Consider the following 24,564-nt stretch of genomic DNA (forward strand, 5'->3'; position numbering starts at 1 on the left):
CATAGCATATATTAGCTATGTGACTTTGTGCAAGTTGCTTCTCTGAATTTTAAGATATTGTATTAATGCACAAAATAGGATAATTATAATAGCATACATACATACTATTTCCTGTTAACTTCAGATCCTGTCCACCTAATCACTGCACTGTTTTAAGTACCATGCTTTTCTATTAAATGAGATACATAGAATATATATATAGAATACACCTAGCTGAGCATCAGACATATATTAGGCACCAACCCAGTTTGATTTATTTCTATTCCCTCTGGATATGCCACCAGCACATAGTTATGTGTACTGACAGGAGTCCAGACTGCCTGTGTTTCAAGCTACTTACTAGCTGAGTGAACATGGGCAAATTACTTCAATTTGTTTTGCATTATATCCACATTGAGAACAAGGATAATAAAAGTCCCTCCTCCACTGGGTTGTTGTTGTAAGGATCAAATAGGTTAACATATATAAAATGTTTAGAAGTCCATCTAGCACAATATAAAAACTTAATAATTATTAGCTATCATCATCATCATCGTCATCATCATCATACAGCTGTTTCTGTCACTTCTTCACCTTTAGCCCCACAGTGTTAAAATGCCGAGAAATGTATTGTTGATTTGGAGGATGTAGGAGTACTTGAAATATGTTACTTACCTCAAACTATTATGAGGGCAGTGTTGTGGGGTTAGTGAAAAGGACATGGGCTTTGGTCAGATAAATGTAGCGCTGCTTCTGTAAACTTTGTACAAATTAATTCACCTCTTCGATCTTCAGATTTCTCATTTATAAAAGAAGAAGAATACCATTGTCCCCATCTTATAGAGTTATTTGTTGTCACCCAATCAAAGTACATAAATGATCTAACACAAACTCTATTATCACCTTCACGAGGTGGGGATCCTGGTGCTCGGAGCCGAAATGATGGGGGGAGTACTGACTGATGATCAGTAGACGACTTTATTTCTTACAATCACTTCTTTTATACTTTGCACAAGATCCGGTTACAAACAAGATATAGATTTACGCACAGGACGTGAACTGCGTGTGAGATGTGAGCTACGTGCGGGACGTGGGCTACATGCAGGCAATCAAGTGTGACAAGTGAACAATCTCTTAGCTTTAAACAACAAGAGCAAGTTAAGGATTCTCCACACTTATCAGATCCATCTAAAGGAGGACAGGAAAGCACTCCGGGGATCCTCCCATGTTTATTCTGGGTGTTGACCCAGGAAGACTCTTGCCCTCCATCTCCTGGAGTTTTCTCACAGGATCCGACAGGACCCCAGTCACATTGGCAAGGATCCGGGTTGTGTTCCAACACTCTATCATATAATAAATCCTTAATAAATATTACTTCTCCATCTTGCTATTTGAGATTACAACTACTTAATGAGCTTTGAGTTTTGAGGAATTAAGAAATACACATTCAATGAATATCTAATTATATGTGTTCCATGTTTTTAAGATAATGCATAGTTCCTAAATTTCCATGGGAAGAAGTGATTATGCATACACAAATATGTGCTTAATAAATTATCTCTTCCTCTTTTTTATTGTCTAGCAAAGATCAAACTCCAATTGTGAGATGTGTATCATCTGATGGGTGGAGTGCTGAACTGAGAGTTAGAAGCCATTGCCCATGTGTGGCTATAGGTTTCTGGTATCGTTTAGAAAAGTCACTTAACTGTTCTTCACTCCTTCCAGCTGTGAAGGATCATATTTCCCCACAGGGAAATGTATAAAGTTATGGAAGATCCACAGATGAGATGTACATTCTTTCATCTGATTAACTTAAATTCTCTTCCTTACTCCCACACCAGGTCTCAAGTCTGGGAGTGTATCTAGGGTTGGCAACATGCTCAAGAGCACACAGTCAGAATCGGGGCTGTAAGAAGAATCTAAACTACATTGCTGATCCCTAGAATGATCATATTACATGCTTTGTGAATTCATTGCCTTTCTTTTCCACATTTTTCCATCCATAGTCTGGCAGAGATCTAATGATTTTTCAAGGACCAGTTTAAATGTCAACTCTTCTTAGAAGGCTTTGCCAAAACTCATTGGCTTTGGTCCACAGACTGAATCTCTTCATCCATCCTTTTTAATTCTGTAGCATTTAATTGGTGTGATTAGGATAATATAGGATATTTATCACATTTTATTATAGTGCAGTTGTTTGCATCTCTGTCTCCCATCCTGGACTGGGAGTTCTGTGATGGCAGGAACCTTTTTGTTTGCTTAAATCAGAGCCTGGCATGTAGTCAGTGTTCTGTAAACTTCACTTGAATTAAACCAAGATCTTGACTTCCTGGAATTTCCTCTAAGCTATTTTGTCTCACTGAAACAAAGACTAATGTTAAATGATTATATTACTGGATAAAGACTTAGTTTTTATTTTCCTCTTTGATGATAATTTGCAATTTCTGTGCTAAGTTGGAGGTCATAAAATCACTGAGGTAAAAGGGAATTCTTTTAAATTAATAAAATCTGAGACATTATCAACCTGTTAGATCTATTTTGAGCAGATGTGTGAATAGTCACACAAACAGTAAACATATATGCGTTGAAACATACACACACATATATAATTTATAGAATTAGTACAATGTAAAAGATAGTAATTTCAAATAAAATTTCACTCACTCATGGTTCATAACTTGATGCACAGAATGGTATGCTGACTATATCTTTGATTAAAACAACTGACTCAAATATTATTAATATTGAAAATTTCAAACCAATATTGAAAAATTTCAACTAATCAAATGATGTTATAGTATAAAGTTTGCAAGATGCAAATATTTGTCCTATAAAAAATTAATAGTCTGGGCACTTAGTCTATTGAACTAATTGTTTTCAATGCATACATTTAAGTTACATCTACATTAAACTAAAATAACTGGCTAAATGAGCTAACTAATCTGTCTTGCTCCAAAATTGTATCAAAGATTTTATTTCATTCATTTCTGAACAACAGGAAACCAATCTTACAACTAAAGATTTCATAATGTTAATTGGAAGGAATAGACACATTCTAGAAAATCAGCTATTTAATGATCTTGGCTGTGCTGTTCTCCAATTAGTGCTGGGTCACCAATTAATTCTTTTCCAGGTGCCCAGGCTTCCTGGATACCAGCACTGAGCTGAGTTCTCTTGATCCTTTCACCTAATGCTCCAACTATATTAATGACTTTGACCCTGCTTAGACTTAGACATCAGCTTTCTCAATTTAAAGAAAAACTATCTTTTCCATTTATTTTAAGATTGGAACAAATCATAGTAAACCCACACAGAGCTACTTGGTCATGAATTGTTAGTCATGTTCTAACAAATTCACTGGGGACACTGATTTCCTATAGCTTTCATGCTCATAATATTTACTCTACTTGCATTTTCTACCTCAACCCCTTAGTCCATCTGGGACTTTGTCTTACAGCTTTTTCCTCCTCTGTTTTGTTTTTGTTTTGTTTTGTTTTTCATTTCTCACTCTCAATTTCCTGATTTCTCTGTTTTCAAATTACTCAAGCATTCCCTTCACTAATGAGCAAGACCCCCATTTCTCAAATCTGTTGTCTCTAAACAAATCTAGCTTTCACAGAGACATTTGTTTTCAAGGGAACTTTACAGTTGCTGCCCTGAGTCTTCATTTTATTACTCACTAATTCATCAACACAGGGTTATCTACTTCATCCCACTGTTATTCTATCGACTCTTTCTTCCTTAAAGGTAGTCAATGAATGCAACCTTATTTAAAGACCTCATCCTATTCAGTCTCAACAATGTTTCACATTGCAAATGTCACTACCTTAGCTTCCAGGTACGGATCTATGGATGGATGGATTTCCTTAGGAGATCATGGACTTGGGGGTCAGGTTGATCCTGGTTTACATGTCAGCTTTGCCCCTTCCTTGCTGACCAATTTCTGAAAAGTCAGACCTGGGGGGGTGGAAAATAATCAGACCTCTCTGACCTCAAATTCTTCAAAATTAAAATGGGGATGAATATATATATCAGTTAGATCAGCTTCTCCACAAATTATTTGCCAAGCTCTACTATCTCTTTAACTTTTTAACTGAATGTGATCTGTCTCCTTGATAGCCCCATAAATAGGATGACCATATAACTAGTTGTACAAATATACATACACTTTTAATCAAAAGAAGGTGTTATTAACTATTTTGCTAGAACAATATGGCTAAATGAGGACTGTCTAAGGTAAATCAGAGATATGATTAACCAATTCAAAGTATACCCTGTGTTTCTCTTTTACTTTGTTGCATTTGTTACTTTTGACCTTTCCCAGAATCTCTCTCTGGTTCCTCTGTGATAAATCTTTAAAATTTCTGTTCAACTCTCATCCCATAGGCACACCATAGTTTTCACCTTTAACCAGACAACATTTACTTTTCCATGCAAGTACAACCAAAATGAAATCCACATGTGCAGCCATGCATTGCCTTTGGATAGCATTTGTTACATTTAACTATTCTATTTAGTGTAAATTATCTCTACTAATAGATTATAGCCCAAATTTTTTTCTCTTTAGAATATACATTTTTATGGAAGTAACCTAATCTGATACTTTATGTATTTGTCATACTTTCTTTCATATAGTTCATCAATTAGTGGATATTTATTAAATATTCATTGATCAAATTATTAATTTATTCTTATTATATTTTGGCTATGTTGGGTTGTGCATGAGCTTAATTATATTCTACAATTATTCTACAGTCTATTATTTTATAGCTTGTCAAGAGTCTAACAGTTATTTTTAGAAATATATTTTTTAAGAACAAAAGGGAACACAGTGACTTTCAATCACTACTAATTAATCCTCAATGTATCAATATATTAGGTTAATACGAACATTTAAAAACACATTAGAGTAACATGAACATCCAAAGATAATTGAAGGAGGAAAATGAATCAACATCAGTCTGGCCACAAATATAGATAGGAACAAGCTAAATTCTTAATGATGAAAGGGAGTAATATGGACTAATTTCTTATATTAATTAGAGTAAATGCCCCCTAACCCATCCACCCCTGAGTTCAATTATTTTCTAGTACTCTCTGAATTAATCTCATAATCAGAATACTCATCTTGGAGCTAAACAGAAATACAAGAGTTTCAAAGAACTCTCTTCCAAAACAAAACAAAAAAAATTTAAAATCTATTTACACTATTCCTCATCTTTGTAAGATTTTCTTTGGAAAGTAAAAGTTACAAGAGACAAAACTGTGATTGCACCTATTTTTCTTTACCCTTTTTAATCTAAAGGAACAATGTCATTATTGTACATAATGGTCTGACTCCATTTTGAAAATGACTATTGATAGCTTTAATGCCCATAACTCCATTTCCACTTCTGCTCCACATCTGTGTGATATAGGACAGCCCAGGTTCTCCCTCTATGATGCCTGCAGGAAATTCAACCCAAGGAAGCCCTGGTCTTTGCATGAGAACCCCACCCAAGCCCACCACACAACTGTAAGAATTCTGTAAAACTGGTATCTTTTCTCTCTTTGCTCTCTCAAGCCATTTTCAGACCAGCTTGGAAACCTGCTCTGCTCTCCACAAAATTATGTGAGAAATAAGCCCTTTTATATCCTCTTGGTGCATGTGTGGCACCATCATTCTTGGCATCTGAAAAAAATTTGGGTGGGGTCTATCTTACCTCTGCAGAATGTTCAAAACACTGTGGTTTAAAACTGGGGTAAAAAGTCTTTGAATTTATATAGACTTATATGCTACTGATGTGCACTATTTACACATAAAAATAAGAGAAAGGATATGACAAATCCTACAAATTTTAAAGGAAGAGTGGTCTGACCATTAAATAGTTAGTTTAGAAAAAATCAACAAACTGTTTATAAAAATGCAACTTACTAACACAGACACATACTGGACCTAAAGCCACATTTTGCTTTCAATACTGTATATACATATATTGTTATTACCAAATGTGGTGTCATTGAGGCAACATTGAGGCAGCTGGAATTTATGCAGGTAAGAGTGTAAGTTATCTGGGAGTAATATGTCCAACTTATCAACAAACATGGAATTGGTGAACACAAAATTCAGTTTTGGTGCTTTGACAATAATTTCATATAAGTTGACTATTATTCAGTATTATTATTTGCTGAGAATATTACTATAGAAAATAAAATTATTTATTACATTGTATAAAACCAAAATAAAATGGGGGCAAGTATTACAAATGAAACAAAGAGGAGATAAAGACTGAGTGAGAGAGAGAGAGAGACTGAGCAAGAGAGCGAAGAGAGAGAGAGAGAGGCTGGTATGAGAGGTTTACAAAGCATTCAGTTATAATATGAAGCCCTGTTTTGATTGGAGTGTATGAGGAGTTTTAGTGTAAAATATACCTATAAAATATTAAAAGGTCCTCATATTCATTATAGCTTTGAAGATGAGATTTCCAGTACCAGTCAAAAATTAGACAATGTAGAGGTAGAAAATAGAATTTTAGAATTTCTAATGTATAGATTTAATAGTAACTAAGAGAGAGGATTTAAAAAAAAACAACAACAAGGGTGATTTGAAAATAGTGTATGGTGTGTGTGCCTTCGGACACAGTCATGGGGGTCTACATTTAGTTTGTTTTCACAGCTTGTCAATGCTTTAGTTATATGGACAATGACAAAATAAGGATTTTCATAGTTATTCTTGAAAGCAAACAAATGTCAGTATTCATTACAAGGATTGTTGGAACCTCAATGCTTAGTTTAAACTTTCCTCTTGTCAGTTTTTGTCATACAAGGTTTCCATTATATGAGTAATGAGCATATAGTGAAGATTTATTTGCCCACTCTATTTTCAGTAGTTTTTGTCTTCCAATACAGTAGGGAAAGACTGGGAGAAATGTCTCTGGCTCTTATAGTCACCAATTGTACTTACATTGAGAAATCACTTACCCCATTGACTCATTTCATCATCTGGAAAATGAATAAAATTTTGATTAGATGAGCTCTTAAAATCCCATCCCTTTTTTCCAAACAAAACAACAAAACTAAACTAAATGTTATTAGAAACCAAAACTGTTGCACAAAAGATCATTAACTCATTCATGTAATAAATGAGTATTAAGTATATATTATGTGTCATCTAAACTTAACAAATGTAGGCTGGAAATCTCGATTTCTTCCTCACCATGTAATCCTGCTACTGTTTTCCTCATCTCATCAAACCATAACAATACCCACCCCACTTTCCCACCTACTCAAGTAAACAAACCAAGTAATATTTTTGGTTATTCTTTCTTTCCCCCAACACATCCTCCTCATCAGTAAATGTTTTCAAATGCAATAACACAGGGTGAACCCATCTATTTTTCTCCATCATGTATTGCGTGGCATTCCAGTTGGTTTCCTGCTTTTGATGCTTGATATATCCCCATGAAAATCACAATAACCACAGTCATCTAAAAACATAGATCAGATTAAACCACTCCCTACATGAAGTCATTGACTTCACTCTGAACTTGAAATAAATTCACTCCTAATCCTGCATACAAAGTCCTTTAGTCCTATACTTTGCCTTTATTCAAACCTTATCCAATAGCATGCTCCTTTTCAGCCATTTTGTTTATGTACACTGACTTCCTATTTATTCAACAGTGCAACTTATTCTTTTGACTTTATAATCTTTGTTGTCTATGCCTGGAATTTTTTTTTCCTGATTTTATATTGCTGGTGCTTTCTTTAGATGTCACTCTCTGAGGGGTGCCTGACTGGCTCTGTCAGTAGAGCACACTATTCTTGATGTCAGGGTTGTAAGTTGGAACCCCATGTCAGGTGTAGCGATTACTTAAAAGTAAAATCTTAAAAAGAAATAAAAATAAAAATAAATGTAAACCTCTGAGACGCCATTCCTGACCACCAATCCCAAGGAGTCATCCACAAACACACTATGTCATTACCCATTTTAATTACTTGCCTAGCATAGCACTTATTTCTATCATATATTTTCCTCTTTATTTAAATGTAAAAGTTCCTTTTTTTTCCACTGGAATATAAGTTCACACAGAATTGTTCATTTCTATGGCCTTAGATCATGAGACTGTATGAAGAACTGTGCCCATACATTTGCTCTTCTTATGAAGCTATTTTTTTTCCAGCTTTATTGGTATATAATCGATTTTAAAAATTTCAGAATATTTGAAGTGTGCAACGTAATGCTTTGATATACCTGTGCATTATGAATGAATTACCCCTTCAAGTTAATTAACAAGTCCATCACCTCACATATTTACCTTTTTTTTTTCATGAGAACATTTAAATTCTCCTCTCTTAACGAATTTCAATTTTATAATACAGTGTTATCAACTAGAGTCACCATGTTATACATTAGATCCTCCAGTTTCATTTACCTTATAACAGAGTTCATCCTCTTTTATCAACGTATTTCCCCCACCTCCCAAACCCTGGCAAACACTTTCCTGCATAAGGTTGTTCTCTTAATTTCTTTTTCTGATAGTTCGTTGCTGGTGTATAGAAATACAACTGAGTTTTATATATCAGTTTTGTATCCTCCAACTGTACTGAATTTGTTTATTAGTTAGAATGGGTTTTGATGGAGTCTTTAGTGTTTTCCATACTTAGTCATCTTTCTACTTTTAGTCTTTTTAATCTTTGGCTGTTGATATTTAAAGCCAAGTTAGAACTGTAAATTGTTCTCTCTAATATACTCCTGCCTGCTGCAATTGAACACCATGGATTTGGGGACAATTGATTCTACTATAGATTTTCATAACATGAATATGAGTGCAAAACTCAAGAATGAATTATCTCCATCCCAAGGACTCTTAGAAAAAAAAAAAATACTGACTGTGTGACTTTTTTGGAGTAGTAATAGAGAGTATGATACAAAACATGGATTAACAACTATGGACATTACATCAAAACAAGCCCATCAGTTGCTTTAATAAATAAAGTTTAATTGCAACACAGTCATGCATTTATGTATTGTCTATGACAGTTTCATGCTGTCCTGGCCAAGTTAACTATTTGTCACAAAAACCATATGGCCTGAAGAGCTTAAAATATTTATTATCTAATACTTTATAGTAAAATTTTACTGACCTCTGCTATTTGTCTTGTTTTATGATATAACACCATCATTCATGTTCTACTTTGATACAGCATGGTTTCTAAATCCCTCATTTATTCTATTTCTTCTTCTTGATATACTTTTTGTAAATTATTTCTTAATATGGATATATTACTATACATAATGCTTTCCACATGCTCAGGGCTGTAAAAATCTACAGTAAAATTTTTACAGTATTCTGTATTTGTTTCACTTCTAAACTTTGGGCTTGAGAGAAGTATATCCACAAATCTATTTTTTGACAATACTGTATTACATGTGTATACTCACATCCCATTAAAGGAGTATGTCAAGGAAACGTTAGTTCTATAAACTCTGTCTAGAATCCAAACTTAAATTAGATTGATTAAAAAATGTTTACTTAACTTAGTAAATTTTAATTCATTCCAAAGGACAGCTAGATCTCAGTGATTTTGTTTCTCTGGTGTTCTTTATTCTTGCTTTATTTTTAAGCAGACGATCTCTATTTCACAACAAAATGACCAGCCAAAGCTCAAAATTGAGTAGTCCCAGTCTCACAAAGAGGAAGACTTTAACTTTAAATGTCCATAGAAATCATTCCAATTAAATTTTAATTGGCTCTGCTTTGATCATGTGCCTACACCGTGTCTTTTTTTTTTTTTTTTTTTTTTTTTAATTTACAGACAGAGATCACAAGCAGGCAGAGAGGCAGACAGAGGGGCGGGCTGAGCAGGACCCTGGGATCATGACCTGAGCCAAAGGCAGAGGCTTTAACCCACTGAGCCACCCAGGTGCCACTACACTGTGTCTTAATCCACTAACATTGATCTCACATCTACATCCCACCAGGGTTGGAGTTATTGGGGGCAGTTGATTGATAATCTAGTAGATGGAGGCGGCTTGCTCTTCAAAGGAAAAGATGCTCTATAGACTAAAACCTAACAGAGGACCACTGCACTCACTTTACTTCATTTGGTACTAATGGACAATACTTTTAAATTATCCCCTAAGCTCTCATTGGCTCAAATTAATATCAATTGGTGTACATCACACTAAGGCTTAAGTATCATACTAAGGCAAAAAAAAAAAAAAAGAGAGAGAGAGAGAGAGAGAGAAAGAGAAAGAAAAAAAAACATGGCTGGAAGATAAGAAATCAATAGAGATACATTTCATTACTGCCATATGCGCATTTGTATTACCAAATCTAACAAAATTTTTAATTGTTGGAATTAAAGTCTGTTTAGTCAATGCAAGTAGTGCCCATCATTAACAGTAATATGTTCCAAATTTTTAAATTTCAATCTCACATGTTATTTATTCATGAATTTTTTCACTTAATAAGTGTTTGTTGAGTTCCTGCTCTGTGCTTGGCACATTTCCAAGGGACTTGGAATGTAATATTGAACAATCCTTGTATGGTCCCCAACATGATAAGGCTTATGCACAATGTAGACCACAAATCTTAAATAAGTTATCATATGGCCTCAGCTGTGATAAAGAGTATAAGGTACATACAATAGAGCACTAGGCTGGTATAAAAGAGCAAAGACTAAAATATTCTATGGAATCCAGGAAGACTCTTGGGAGGAATGAAATTTAAATAAGATTTGGTTGAGGAATATAAGTAGCTAGGTTAAAAAGTCTCTGTGTCTGTGTGTGTTGGTGGTAGATGAAGAGCAAGAAACAGTTTTCCAGTGTTAGTGTCAGTAGGGAGACCTGAAAAAGGTGAGGATTCATGACACCATAGTAAGAGAAGAGAGAATTTGATAGGAAGCAAAAGGAAAAATATATGGAGTCTTTTATAGGATTTCTGAATTGGTGACACTCCTTTCAGCTGGAAGGGCCTGGAGAAGTGGCTTTGGTTCCAGCCGAGTCCTCAGGCCTCAATGCATGTGGCCTGGTCTTGGGAGAGGTCCCAGCCCAGCACTGGAATCTTGTTTGTTCTTCAAACAGGCCATCAGTTGCTGGCTCAGTCTCTAATTTACGAGACTTGTCCTTCCCACTTCTCTCCAAGGAAGCTGCCATCAGCAGGAGTTAGGGGGAATGTGAACCAACTATTAACAGAGGTGGAGTTCACTGGAATGACATGGAGACCATCTACCCTTCCTGTTCATGGGCTTCGTCTACTTCGTCCTGGAGACACACTCCTCATCTTCTTCCTGGGCTGCATGGTGGACACTCTGGCCTACCTGGGAAAGCTATGGGCACCCACAGGCTCCCTGGCCCAGCCTGCCCCTCAAGGGCCCTGCAGCAGCCCGCTACCTGTGACCAGCAACGGATGCCTCCTCAGTCACCAGATAGCTGGCCATGAGCTGCAGTGACTGTTCCTGGGGGATTGGGTGTCCCTTTGAGATTGTGATAGGTCCCAGGGACCTGGCTTCTTGGCAACCTGCTGAACATGGGATCCTGGGCATCGTGGGCCTATGTGTGTTTGCATAAGCATGTGCACAAACGTGTGCATATGTGCCCTTTGGGTTTCTGGGAGAAGTGGCTGACTGGATCATGTAGGGATGTCAAGATTGATAGAAAATCCTTCCACTCAGGGCACCTGGGTGGCTCAGTGGGTTAATGCCTTTGCCTTCAGCTCAGGTCATGATCCCAGGGTCCTGGGATCGAGCCCCACATCGGGCTCTCTGCTCAGCGGGGAGCCTGCTTCCTTTCCTCTCTCTCTGCCTGCCTCTCTGCCTACTTGTGATCTCTGTCTGTCAAATAAATAAGTAAAATCTTAAAAAAAAAAAATATCCTTCACTCAAATACCAGAACATTAAAAACCACATTCCTTTTTGGTCACTTAAAAAAAAAAAAAAAAAAAGAAGGATTTTTGTTCTATCCTAAAAACAATGGATAGCCATTGAATTGCTTGAAGCAAAGGAGTGACATAGGGAGATCTGTGGTTTTAAAAGATCACTACATTTGTGTATGGAAATGCTTTAGGATACTTGCTAGGTTATCACAATAGTCTTTTAGAGAGGACTGCTTATAATATGGAGGTGGCAGTCATCAGCTGTTGTCTGAAACCCACAAATAACTGGCCTGAGACCATTTTTAAAAGTAGAATCAGTAGGTCTTAATGATTGTCTGCTTTTATGTGCACATATAAATATGACTCACTTCTTTAATCTAATGTTAATCATTATGAAGTTATGTTTTTAAGCAAAAGTAACTGATATGTCACTTATATTGCATTAGGAACCTAATTTGTTGATATGATTTGAATTTTTTAATGCACAAGAAGTTAACTAAACCTTTTCAAAATAATTTTTCCCTTTTAGGAATTATTATTTTATTATTTTATAATTATAAAATAATTTTATAATAATAATAATTATTATTTTTATTATTATTTTCTGTCTTTGATAAATATAGTATTTCATAACCAAGAAACTATAAATTATCTTTAAATGTATCAATGGCATTTCTGCTTCACTGGCCTTCTGGGAATCCAAGGAAAAATAAAGTTGCCCAGAATAAAGGAACAACAAAAGTTATAAGGAGAAAGACAGTTGAGAAAAATAAACAGCAGAACAAGGACACCCAGAGGGAACATACAGTCTACCCAATTTTCAGTCTTACCTAAATTTGAAATATCCGAGGAGACAACTCTATATACAGGAGAAACAGGTATCCAAGCATTCCCGACTCTTAAGGTTGCACTGACCTCTTTTAAATGCTCCACAGTTTACACTTACTCTTCTGTAACTGAAATTGTCTGACTATACAGCAGCCTGACCATGAGCAGTGGCCTCCTCAAGGCTTGCTTTCTTTTTCTTTCTGTGTCAGGACATAATAATAATAATAATTAATAATAGCATATTGAGAATGTATATATAATCTTATATATGAGAACATGGCAAGTTTGTTCCATGTACTTTACTTGTGTTAACTCATTTAATCTTCACAAGAGTTCTTGAGGTAGTTCCATTGCCACCACTTTACTGATGAAGGAATTGAGACATAACAAGGTCACACTCTTTCCCCAAGATCACTGAGTTAGTAAATGGCAGACATGGGATCTGAGCATACAAGGTTTAGCTTCAGCCCAAGTCCTTGATTGCTTGCTCACTTAACCCTAATATGGCAGGTACAGTAGCATTAGCTACAATCCATGGAGCATTCCTTTTGCCAGGCACTGGTGGTTTAAAAAAATGTAACTTAAATCCTGCAAACAATCTGAGCAACATTTTTAAGGTAGGCATTATTATTCTCATTTTCAGAAAAGGAACTGATGGCTCAGGAAGCTTAATCCTTTTGACACAGGTCATGTAACTAGTAGAAAACAAGTCAAACTTCATAGATAAGTCAGTATATAAAAACTATTCCCTTTTAACATCAAGAAAACTCAGATCCTAGTTTTATCACTGATCATATGACCATGAATATCATTTAATCCCCCAGCTTCAGTTCATTCAACTATAAAATAAAAGTGATTCTCAAACTTAAGTTGTCTCAGGATATCCTTGCGGTATTTGTTACAAATGCAGATTTCCCAGTCAATCCTAAATAGCTTGATCAAGTAGATATGGGGTGGGAGGGTCAAATCATCTGCCTTTGAATATTCATTTTTCTTTTTTTAAAGATTTTATTTATTTATTTGAAAGACAGAGATTACAAGTAGTCAGAGAGGCAGGCAGGGAGAAAGAGGAGGAAGCAGGCTCCCTGCTGAGCAGAGAGCCTGATGTGGGGCTTGATCCCAGGACTCTGGGATCATGAGCTGAGCTAAATAAAGGCAGAGGCCTTAACCCACTGAGCCACCCAGGTGGCCCTGAATATTCTGATTCAAGTGAATGTAGACCATACGTCAGCAGAAGTAGCTGACCTCACCCTGAAACAGTCATTAACCAAATGCCTCTGTTTTGCTCTGTTACAACTTTGAAACTCAACAATCCTCTCCATCGTGCTCTCCAGATAGCACTTGGACCACCTGGAAACTTAAAACATTTGAGGATAATTGATTTAGTGGTGCCTGGTGGCTCAGTTAAGCATCTGACTCTTAATTCTGGCTCAGGTCATGATCTCAGGGTCCTGAGATTGAGTCCTGTGTTGGGCTCCATGCCCAGTTTGGGATTTACTCTCTCCCTCTGCCCCTCCACACAACTCTTGCTGCTCTCTCTCTCTCTCTCTCTAAAAAGAAGAAGAATTGATGTAGTATGTCAACTACACTCTAATTAAAAAAAAAAAAAATTAGGGACGCCTGGGTGGTTCAGTGGGTTAAAGGCTCTGCCTTTGGCTCGGGTCATGATCCCAGGGTTCTGGGATCGAGCCCCCAATCGGGTTCTCTGCTCAGCAGGGAGCCTGCTTCTTCCTCTCTCTCTGCCTGACTCTCTGCCTACTTGTGATCTCTGTCTGTCAAATAAATAAATAAAAAATCTTAAAAAAAAAATTAAAAAGGAGAGACACCAGAGAGCCTACTTTCCCTTTCTACCACATAAGGACACAGCAAGAGAGTAACCATCTACAAACCAGTAACCGACCATGCTGGCAGCTGTCTCAGCCTCCAGTCTCCAGAAGTGTGAGAAAATTAATTTCTGGGGTTTTTTTTAAAGAGTTTATTTAGTTGAGAGAGGGAGAGAGTGTGTGAGAGCACAAGGATGGGGTGAGGGGCAGAGGTAGAAGCAGAGTCCCTGCTGAGCAGGGAGCCCATTACAGGACTCAGTTCCAGGATTCTGGGATCATGACCTGAGCTGAAAGCAGACACTTAACAGACTGAGCCACTCAGGTGCTCCAGATTTCTATTGTTTAAGCCAAAAAGAAAAATCTATTCAATTGTACAACTGATTGGAATCAGAGAGCCCGGTTCACCACCCATTTCCAGCATTTATTATAGTGCTTAATAGTACATACTTAATATTTGATTAATGAGTGAATAATATTCATTATATTTTACTTTAGAACATTTCTGAGATGTAAAAATTTAAAGGAAACAATCTGATAATAAATACTAATATATGTATGTCATCTCTGTAAGCAGAGAGTTTATATACCATATCAATGGTTTTATTTAATATACTTTCTTGATGTTACCACCTACTCTAGATTCTATTGCATGACATCAGAATTACTGCCACAGTGAGTCTTCTTCCCTGGAGTCACTCCTTTAGAGCACAGTCTGCATAGTTTTTTTCATATTACAGCCTTTTAAAATATGATTTCATCAACACATTTGTAATGATCAAAATCCTTATATTGCTCTCTGGTTTCTTCTATATTAGGTATAAACTTCTTTATGGACTTCCTATGTATTTAATTACAAATAAATTTTTTGTCTTTATAATTCCCTAGTGTCCAAAGCATATCTTGCATTTCAACCAGAATCTTCTGATCACTATTCTGGGAACACACACACACAAAGTCTTTCCTTTGATTTGGCCTTTCCCCTTTGCACTTTCACTTTGCCACATTCTTTTTGTTCTTCAAAGTTTGGCTCAGATTTCATCTTTTTGAAGACAATTTGACTGATTCTGATATTAAACTATATTTTGTTTCATGTTATTCTTTTCTCCTGACCTAACTGCAACCTTCCACAAGACAGAATCTGTATGTACTCCAGAGTGAAATTTTTCAATATGCTGGTCCTGGGTCTCATTCAACGTTTGTTAATGATTTATAATAAAACAACTGAATGGAGTAGAGAAGAAAGCAAAGACAAAATCAAAATGTTTCACTATATAAACCTAAGGGTTTTTTTCATGAAAATTTTCTTTTTGTTGAATTGTGTGTGTGAATGCCTGTTCACAGTACAAATGCATTTCTAAACAGTGGATCTTAGTTCAAAAAGTTTGAAAGCTACTATTTTATAGAACCAAACACAGCATTGATCACATTATAAAAATCCAGTAAGCACCTGCCATTTGATTGGTTGATATGACTCTGAATTAATATATACAATCAATGGTAGGAAAGTAGGACTGGTGGTGTACAAAATAATAATATTGGTGCTAAAGCAGTATATGAAAATATGATTTATTTAATCACTTAACAATGGCAAAGGAGGATTTAGTTTACAAATATAATATGACTTACTTGGTATTATTTAAACTTCCCATTATTCTGGTTTTTAAATTTAATCTCCTCTCTAATGAAAAATCAACTTCGGGTTGTGTATTTGACAAGCACCGGAAGACTAATGGGATTGTGTTATTTTTTTTAAAGCACTGGGTAAGAAACGGATTTAAAAGTTGACCTAATATGTTTTAGTTTAATGAGTTTCAGACTTTAGAGCTTTATTTCACTTCACCATAAACACCTGAATTCTCAATCTAATACTTCTCTCCATGGGATTGTCTATAATCTAGGAAGAAGAATAAAGGTTTTGAGCTTTCAGAATTGGTATAGAAAGTGCCTAATTTCAGAACTAAGTCAGTAGTGCAGGCTGCATTACATGGAAGCAGTTTGTAATGAGATCTATATCAAGGACATATTCCATTGGCTTATGCTTCAGCACCGACCTCTGAAGGAAGCAGAAAAGATGGCAAGAGGATAAAGGCAGGTCTTCATTAACTAATATTAGATGGTATACGGCAAACTATGGAGCAGTAGCAGAGTCAATGGCAAAGTTCTCTGAAACACCACAAGTGAATGAACTATGATGGAAAAATCTGTCACATTTTTCTGTCCAGAGTCTTTTTCAGCAGTTTTTAAGTGATATTATTTACTGATCATCTTTCTGCCTAATGTCAAAGGTTTGTTTTGTTTCTATTTGTGTGTGTGTGTGTGTGTGTGTGTGTGTGTGTGTGTGTTTTAAGAGAGAAAAAAGAGGGCTTTTGGTTGGTTTTCTTTTGCTTTGCAAAGTGAAAAAAGAAGTCAAGGCAACACTGAGCTAACATAAACCTTGCAAATACAGCAGAGGTGCGTTTTTTGAGAGCAATAATAACGTGTAAAATAATGATGCTATTAAAGTCTAGCAAGTCAGGGCAGAGAGGAGGTGAGAGCAAGCAGGAGTGGAGGGGGCATCCCCAACCAGCTTGAGGGCCATAGATAACCAGGCATGACCAAACACAGGGAGGAAAAAATGTACATGAATCACAGATCATATTTCACTTGGGAATTTGAGAATCATAAAGCCTTTGCATTTTAAAGCTGGAAGGGACTTAGTTCAACACTCTCATTTCACAGAAGAGGAAATTGAATCATGTTCTGCTAAGCTATACAGTATGTATTCCGTGTTTGTAAAAATTGCAAGCAGCTTTTCAGAACCAGCCCTACATACTAGATAAAATATATATTTGTCTCCCTCCCCCACATCCCTTTCCACTGTTTCCCTGCAAATTCTCTTTATCCTTTTCCCCTCTTACTTGCTATTAGTATTTCTTTTTATTTTATTTATTAATACCCTAAGTGTCTTCAGAGTTTCATGTGGAGCACTAGGCATGGGAAATAGGTGAACCTCGTCTCTAGGAAGTTCATGATCTAATGGGTGCGAAAGATGATACAGAAGACAGTAAAACTGCAGGAATGTAAGTTAAATAAGGGGGGATTAATGTGTGATTCTGTAATTTTCCATTAAAATGACAACTCAGCTATTCTCTAGATATATGGAGAATGTGATGATTAAGTTGAATTTTAAGGCATTAATAAGAGTTAGATTTTTGTTTATATTAGCATTACATAAGCAGAGAGGGGGAAGAGGAGAGACTGTTATATAGCTAGTGGTTTAGCTATAATACTCTGGGTAAAGTCCATCTTATTAAAGAGACTTGTTTTTCTACCTATATTTACTCCCTAGGTGATCCTGTCTTGCCTCATGATTTTAAATACCATCTATTTTTTCACAATGGGTTTGCACACACAGGTGTTATACAAACCACCACTAAACCTAAACCAAAAGGGGAAAGGAAAAGGCTCATATCAACATTGTTATCATTGAAACATAGATTTGGGCAAATCTACCACTACTGGTCATCTGATCTACCAAAGTGATGGGATCGACAAAAGAACTAATAGAAAAATTTGAGAAGGAGGTTGCTGAGATGGGAAGGGGCTCCTTCAAGTGTGACTGGGTCTTGGATAAACTGAAAGCTGAACATGAATGAGGTATCACTGTTGATATTTCCCTGAGGAAATTCGAGACCAAGGAATGTTATATGACCATCATTGATCCTCCAGGACACAGAGACTTTAACAAAAACATGATTATAGGTACATCTCAGGCTGACCATGCTGTCCTGACTATTGCTGCCGGTGTTGATGAATTTGAAGCAGGTAGCTCCAAGAATGGGCAGACCTTTGAGCATGCCCTTCTAGCTTACACACTGGGTGTGAAAACAACTAATTGCCAGTGTCAACAAAATGGATTTCACGGAATCACCCTATAGCCAGAAGAGACACAAAGAAATCATTAAGGAAGTCAACACCTACATTAAGAAAATTGGCTACAACCCTGACACAGTGGCATTTGTGCCAATTTTTGGTTGGAATGGTGACAACGTGCTAGAGCCAAGTGTTAACATGTCTTGGTTCAAGGGATGGAAAGTCACCCATATGCATAGCAATGCCAGTGGAACGATATGCTTCAAGCTCTGGATTGCATTCTGCCACCAGCTTGTCCGACTGACAACCCTTGCATCTGCCTCTCCAGGACATCTACAAAATTGGTGGTATTGGTACTGTCCCTGTGGCCCAAGTGGAGACTGGTATTCTTAAACCTGGCATGGTGGTCTCCTTTGCTTCAGTCAGTGTCACAACTGAAGTAAAATCTGTTGAAATGCACCATGAAGTTTTGAGTGAGACACTTGCTGGGGACAATGTAGACTTCAGTGTCAGGAACATATGTGTCAGAGATGTTCGTCCAGGCAATATGGCTGGTGACAGCAAAAATGACCCACCAATGGAAGCAGCTGGCTTCAAAGCTCACATGATTTTCCTGAACTAACTTGGCCAAATCAGTGCTGGGTATGCACCTGTGCTGGATTGTCACCTGGCTCATGTTGCTTGCAAGTTTGCTGAGGTGAAAAAGACTGATGATCGGTTTGGAAAAAAGCTGGAAGACGGCCCCAAGTTCTTAAAATCTGATGATGCTGCTACTGTTGATATGGTGTGTTGAGAACTTCTCTAATTATCCTCCTCTGGCCTGTTTTTCTGTTTGTAATATGAGAGAGACAGTTGCTGTGGGAGTCATTAAAGCAGTGGACAAGAAGAGAGCTCGGGGTGGAGAGGTCACCAAGTCTGCTAAGAAAGCTCAGAAAGCTAAATGAATATTATTCCTAATACCCGCCCCCCAGTGTTAATCAGTGGTGGAAGAATGGTCTCAGAACTGTTTGTATCAATTGACCGTTTAAGTTTAATAGTAAAAAACTGGTTAAAGGTAACAATGCATCATAAAACCTTCAGAAGAAAAAGAGGATGTTTTGTGGACCATTTGTTGTGTGTGTGTGTGTGTGTGTGTGTGTGTGTGTGTGTGTGGCAGTTTTAAGTTATTAGCTTTTAAAATGAGTAGATTTTAATGGAAACGACCAAAAAATCTCATAGAATTTTGATACCCATTAAAATAAAAATTTATTGAGAAAAAAATAATAAAATAAATGAATAAATAAATAAATGCCATCTACTTTCTAATGACATCCCAATCTATATTTTAGCCTATACTTCAGACTTGTGTATATCCAACTACTTACTCAATATCTTCATTCAGAAGTCCAACAGAATTTTTAATATAAATTATCTAAAATTAATTTAGATGGGATTGGGAGGGAGACAAACCATAAGTGACTCTTAATCTCACAAAACAAACTGAGGGTTGATGGGGGGAGGGGGGGTTGGGGGGGTGGGATTATGGACATTGGGGAGGGTATGTGCCATGGTGGGTGCTGTGAAGTGTGTAACCTGGCGATTCACAGACCTGTACCCCTGGGGATAAAAATATATTATATGTTTATAAAAAATAAAATAAAAAAAAAAAACAAAACCAAAAAAGAAATGTCAAAAAAAAAACTATACAACTATAGAGGTATAAATATTACAAGATAAATTTTATCAATAACATGTCAGAAAAGAACAAGAAGAAAACTACAAGTTAAAGATTTAATCAATAGTAAACTCAAGGGAAGCCAAGAGTGTGACTCATGTCAGATTAATTTAATGGAAAATTTTAGGCATTGTTAATAAAATAAAATATCTATAAAAAGATAAATATTATATAATTTTACTCATGGGAAATTTAAGCAACATAACAAATGAACTAAGAAAAAGACTAAAAAAGGTTTATTTTATTTCTATTTAAAAAAATTTAATTCCAGTATAGTTAACATACAGTGTTATTTTAGTTTCAGGTGTACAATATAATGACTCAACAGAGAGGAAGTGCGTGGGGGGATGGGTGAAATAGAAAGTGGATTCATATTTTGATGAGCACTGAACAATGTTTAGAATTGTGAAGTCATTATGTTATACCCCTGAAACTATATAACACTGTATGTAAACTATACAGGAATTGAAATAAAAAATTAAAAATAATAAAAAAAGAAAAGTAGAAATATGATTTCTGCAAGAAAAGAATCAAAACCCTTGTAAATACTCTATTTTTCAAGTCGCATTTGGAATATTGGGTGGGTCTGAGCTCTATAATTCATTTGCACAAATTATAAATTTTCTGTTCAGTCAATAAATATTTCATGGGTTGCAAAAAAAAAATTATCTAAAAATAAAATCTGTGATTCCCCTTCAAACAATTACTGCAAATTCCCCCACCTAATAGCTGACGTAAAAATCTTGAGGTCAGCTTACCTTCCTTTTCCTTCAAGTATTTCCTTCAGGTATTCTAACTATATCTTCTCAAAGAATCTCACTTGATTTTTATTATCACTGATGCCACTACTATAGTCAGAGCCTTGTGGATACTTTATGGTTTCTTAGTAGGTTTCTCTGTGTCAACTCTCCTTCTTTCCAATCTTTTCTCAATATAGCAGCCAGATGGATCCCGTTTAAAAATGGGTTTCCATGTCATTCCATGTCATTCCTTTGCTTTGAAAGCTTCTCACCTAAAGTGAAAGCCACAGTTCTTACTGCAACCACATGGCCCTCTGTGATCTGCCCATTTGTTATATCTGAACTCTAATCACCAACTTCTCACCTCTGTCTCACTCACCCTCTAGTGAAGTGCAAAAAATATGGCCCTCTAGTCAAGTGCAAAGATCCTGTGGCATGAGTGTGCCTGCTGTATCTGAGACAAAGTGACGGCCATATGACTAGAGGTGACTTTGCCTCAGACATAGCAGGCACACTCATGTCACAGAATCTTTGCACTTGCTAATCTCTTTACTAGGAATCTTCTGCTCAAGATATCCACAAAGCTCCCTCTCTTGCTTCCTTCAAGCCACAACTCAAATGTCACATTCTCCTGAGATTTCACTATCTATCTTACCTAAAACATTATACATTTGTATCTTAGTTTTGCTTTTCAGGTTTTCTTTGTTTTTGGTTTTGATTTTGTTTTTTTTTGTTGTTGTTGTTGATGTGTTGTTACCATGCACTAGAGTATAAGATCTACAGGGACAGTGTCCTTACCATTAATAATTGGTTCTCACAAGGTGGTATAAACCAGCTCCAACATGCCCCTCTTCGTGGATATTTGTAATATGAATGGGAAAAAACTTCTCCTGTCCAAAGGCACTTTCTCATCATTGGAAATTCCATTATTAGAAGTGCCTTAGGATAAACATAAGCTTTCCATCTCTCTCTCTAAATGCTGACCTCTTGGGAAAAGAAACACATCACGTTAAATGAATTATTAATACATTAGCATAAGATTATTAATTGCATATTTTGCTTCCCTGTTAACTTTCTTTTAGAATCACTAAAAAGTGGGGTTTTGCAGGTGGGGAAAAGACAAGGATAAACCTGAATAATGTAACAATACCTGGGTGAAAGAGACTGAACTGCTACAGGAATAAGGAAGGGATATAGTAATGGATAAAGAAAGAGTATGGTTGACAGTCTGTGTATGGCCATTTGATCTTTTGAGTCTATGACAACCAGAACAATAGGACAGCCAGGGAATGAAGTGATGGAGAAGAGCTTGTTTAGTTCTCAGGGTAAAAATCCCAATTTAAATACAGGCATTCAACTCATGAAGTTTAAGCTGAATATCCATAAACTGTAATCAGATTTACCTTATAGGTTTTTGTACCAAAAATATATTAAAAATCCAAATTAAATAACATTTTTAAACATCTAGCATCGTATGTGGCCAGCAGTAACTAAGTAGTACCAGCTTTCTTCATGAATTTAGCTATTCATTAATGATTTATATTGATACATTGCATTACCACCATTGGAGATTCCATACAGTTTATATTTTTAAACAAAAGTAAAATGGATGTTCCACAATATGGCAGTTTGGTATTACATTATTGGTAAAGGAATTCCCCTTCCATAAAATTCCTAACATTGGCTTAAAATAATTAAATAATGTCTTACACAAATGTAGAAATGTGTTCTCAGAAGAGGGAGGGTGCTATATTTTTCTTGCACTCTCTGAAAATAGATGCCAGAAAATGTCAGAGTGTGATGGATACAAATAATTTCATTTCCATTTAGTAAATACATCGCCCTTAGTCTAAAATGGCATACAAAACAGATGGACAAAGTCTACTGCAGAAAACAGATACCATTCAAGAAATGTTTAAATGGGCATGTAGATGTCTATTTCTCTTATATTCTTTTTCATTCTAGCAATTAACCATAACAATAAAAGTGAAACTCTTACAGGGTGCATTGGTGGCTCAGTTGGTTAGGGATCTGACTCTTGGTTTCAGCTCAGGTCACTATCTGATGGGTAGTGGGATCAAGTGCCATGTCAGACTCCATGCTCAGTGGGGATTGTGCTTGAAGATTTTCTCCCTCTGCCCCTTCCCCAACTTGTCTGTGACCTCATGCACTCTCTCTCTCTTTCTGTCTCTTTCTAAGATAAATAAATCTTTAAAAAAAATTTTTTTTAAGTGAAGCTGTTAAACATTTCTGGACCTCCACTCTGCTGTTTGGAAAAAATCAGTGGGCATTGTGAATTTCACATTTTATGGCAAAGAAAAAGAAGAAATCATTAATGTTTGATATAAAGAAGTCAAAAACAGCTGATAGGAAGCATAAAAGTAGAAAGATAAGTGATCAGAGAGTTTGATCCAAATGAGTAAGCAATTATTAAAGGAGTTTTTGTTGAGCAAGACAGAATCAGTATTGTAGGGGGCATTAATTGAACTAAGGAATCAGGACTGATTAAGAACAGCTGGCAGAGGGAGGGGCTGAGAACTACGTAATCAGTCTATGTGAATTCAATATAATTGACTCAGATTATCCCAGTAGCCTCAACTACTTTCTTGCTCCACAAAGCAGCTATTTCTGTTAGAAATAGAATTAACTCCTTCCATCATTAATTTCTTTGATGTCCTACAGAATTATCTTGCAGTAGCTCACAGACATCTTTGCCAGAAAATAGCCAACTTCATTATGAAATGCTAGAACAAGAAACATTACAACTCAAAACAATTTGGAAGCAAAAGCAGACGTTTCATCTCTCCTCTTTACCCCCAAGAAAATGCCAGAAATTTTCCCCAAGAAAAATGCCAAAATCACGAGACTTCATCTTTCATATTTGTAGTACATCTTGTTTCTAAGAACTGTAAATCATTTTTTCCGTGAAAATTTCACATTCTTATCCTGTCTCCAGAGGGAATAGGTAACCTTTTTTGCTTGTTTGTTTTTGGTACTGTACTTAAGGCATCACTGAGACCTAGAAAAATCTGAATTTAACTTGTAAGGATTTTGTAGATGAGTACCTCGGCAGAGGATACATACATGTAATTTACTTTCAAAAAGAGAAATGAACGATGTGAATACCCACAGGGCATTTCTAAAGGACCTATGCCAGCAAGAACATGTTAGCAAAAACAATAAATAATAATTAGAAATTAAAGAATACTTGAAAAAAGTTTTAAACAAATCTGTATTAACAAATATAGCAGAAAAGAGAGCCCACACCAAACAACTATCTTCAACATGGAAAAATGTATTCACTCACAATTGAATAATGATGCCAGTTATAACAAATTGTAATATAAAAAAATTTTTTTTTTAAGATTTTATTTAGTTTTTTGAGAGCGAGACAGTGAGAGAGAGCATGAGCGAGGAGAAGGTCAGAGGGAGAAGCAGACTCCCCGTGGAGCTGGGAGCCCGATGTGGGACTCGATCCCGGGACTCCGGGATCATGACCTGAGCCAAAGGCAGTCGTCCAACCAACTGAGCCACCCAGGCGTCCCAATAATATAAAAATTTTAAAAGTGCTTTAGAAATAAAAGAAAATGATGACAGATTCATTTCCATTTAACATATTTATTTCAGATTTAGACTCACCTTTTACATAAAGGATTTTGTACTTGCTTTAATCATTAGAAATATTCCAGAACAAGATAATAATAAAAAATGCTGTATGACTTGAGCAAAAACCAGATATTACTAGGTCCCCATAATGAACTAATTACTGT

General features: G+C 36.1%; 1 pseudogene; it reads left to right on the top strand.

The window, feature by feature from the left end:
* The first annotated feature begins 17,503 nt into the window (after positions 1–17,503).
* LOC116854833 lies at positions 17,504–19,284 on the top strand (annotated as a pseudogene).
* Positions 19,285–24,564: the final 5,280 nt, after the last annotated feature.

This window comes from Lontra canadensis, unplaced genomic scaffold, assembly GCF_010015895.1.
Source record: "Lontra canadensis isolate GAN:19392208 unplaced genomic scaffold, GSC_riverotter_1.0 scaffold95, whole genome shotgun sequence".
Classification (NCBI taxonomy): Eukaryota; Metazoa; Chordata; class Mammalia; order Carnivora; family Mustelidae; genus Lontra; species Lontra canadensis.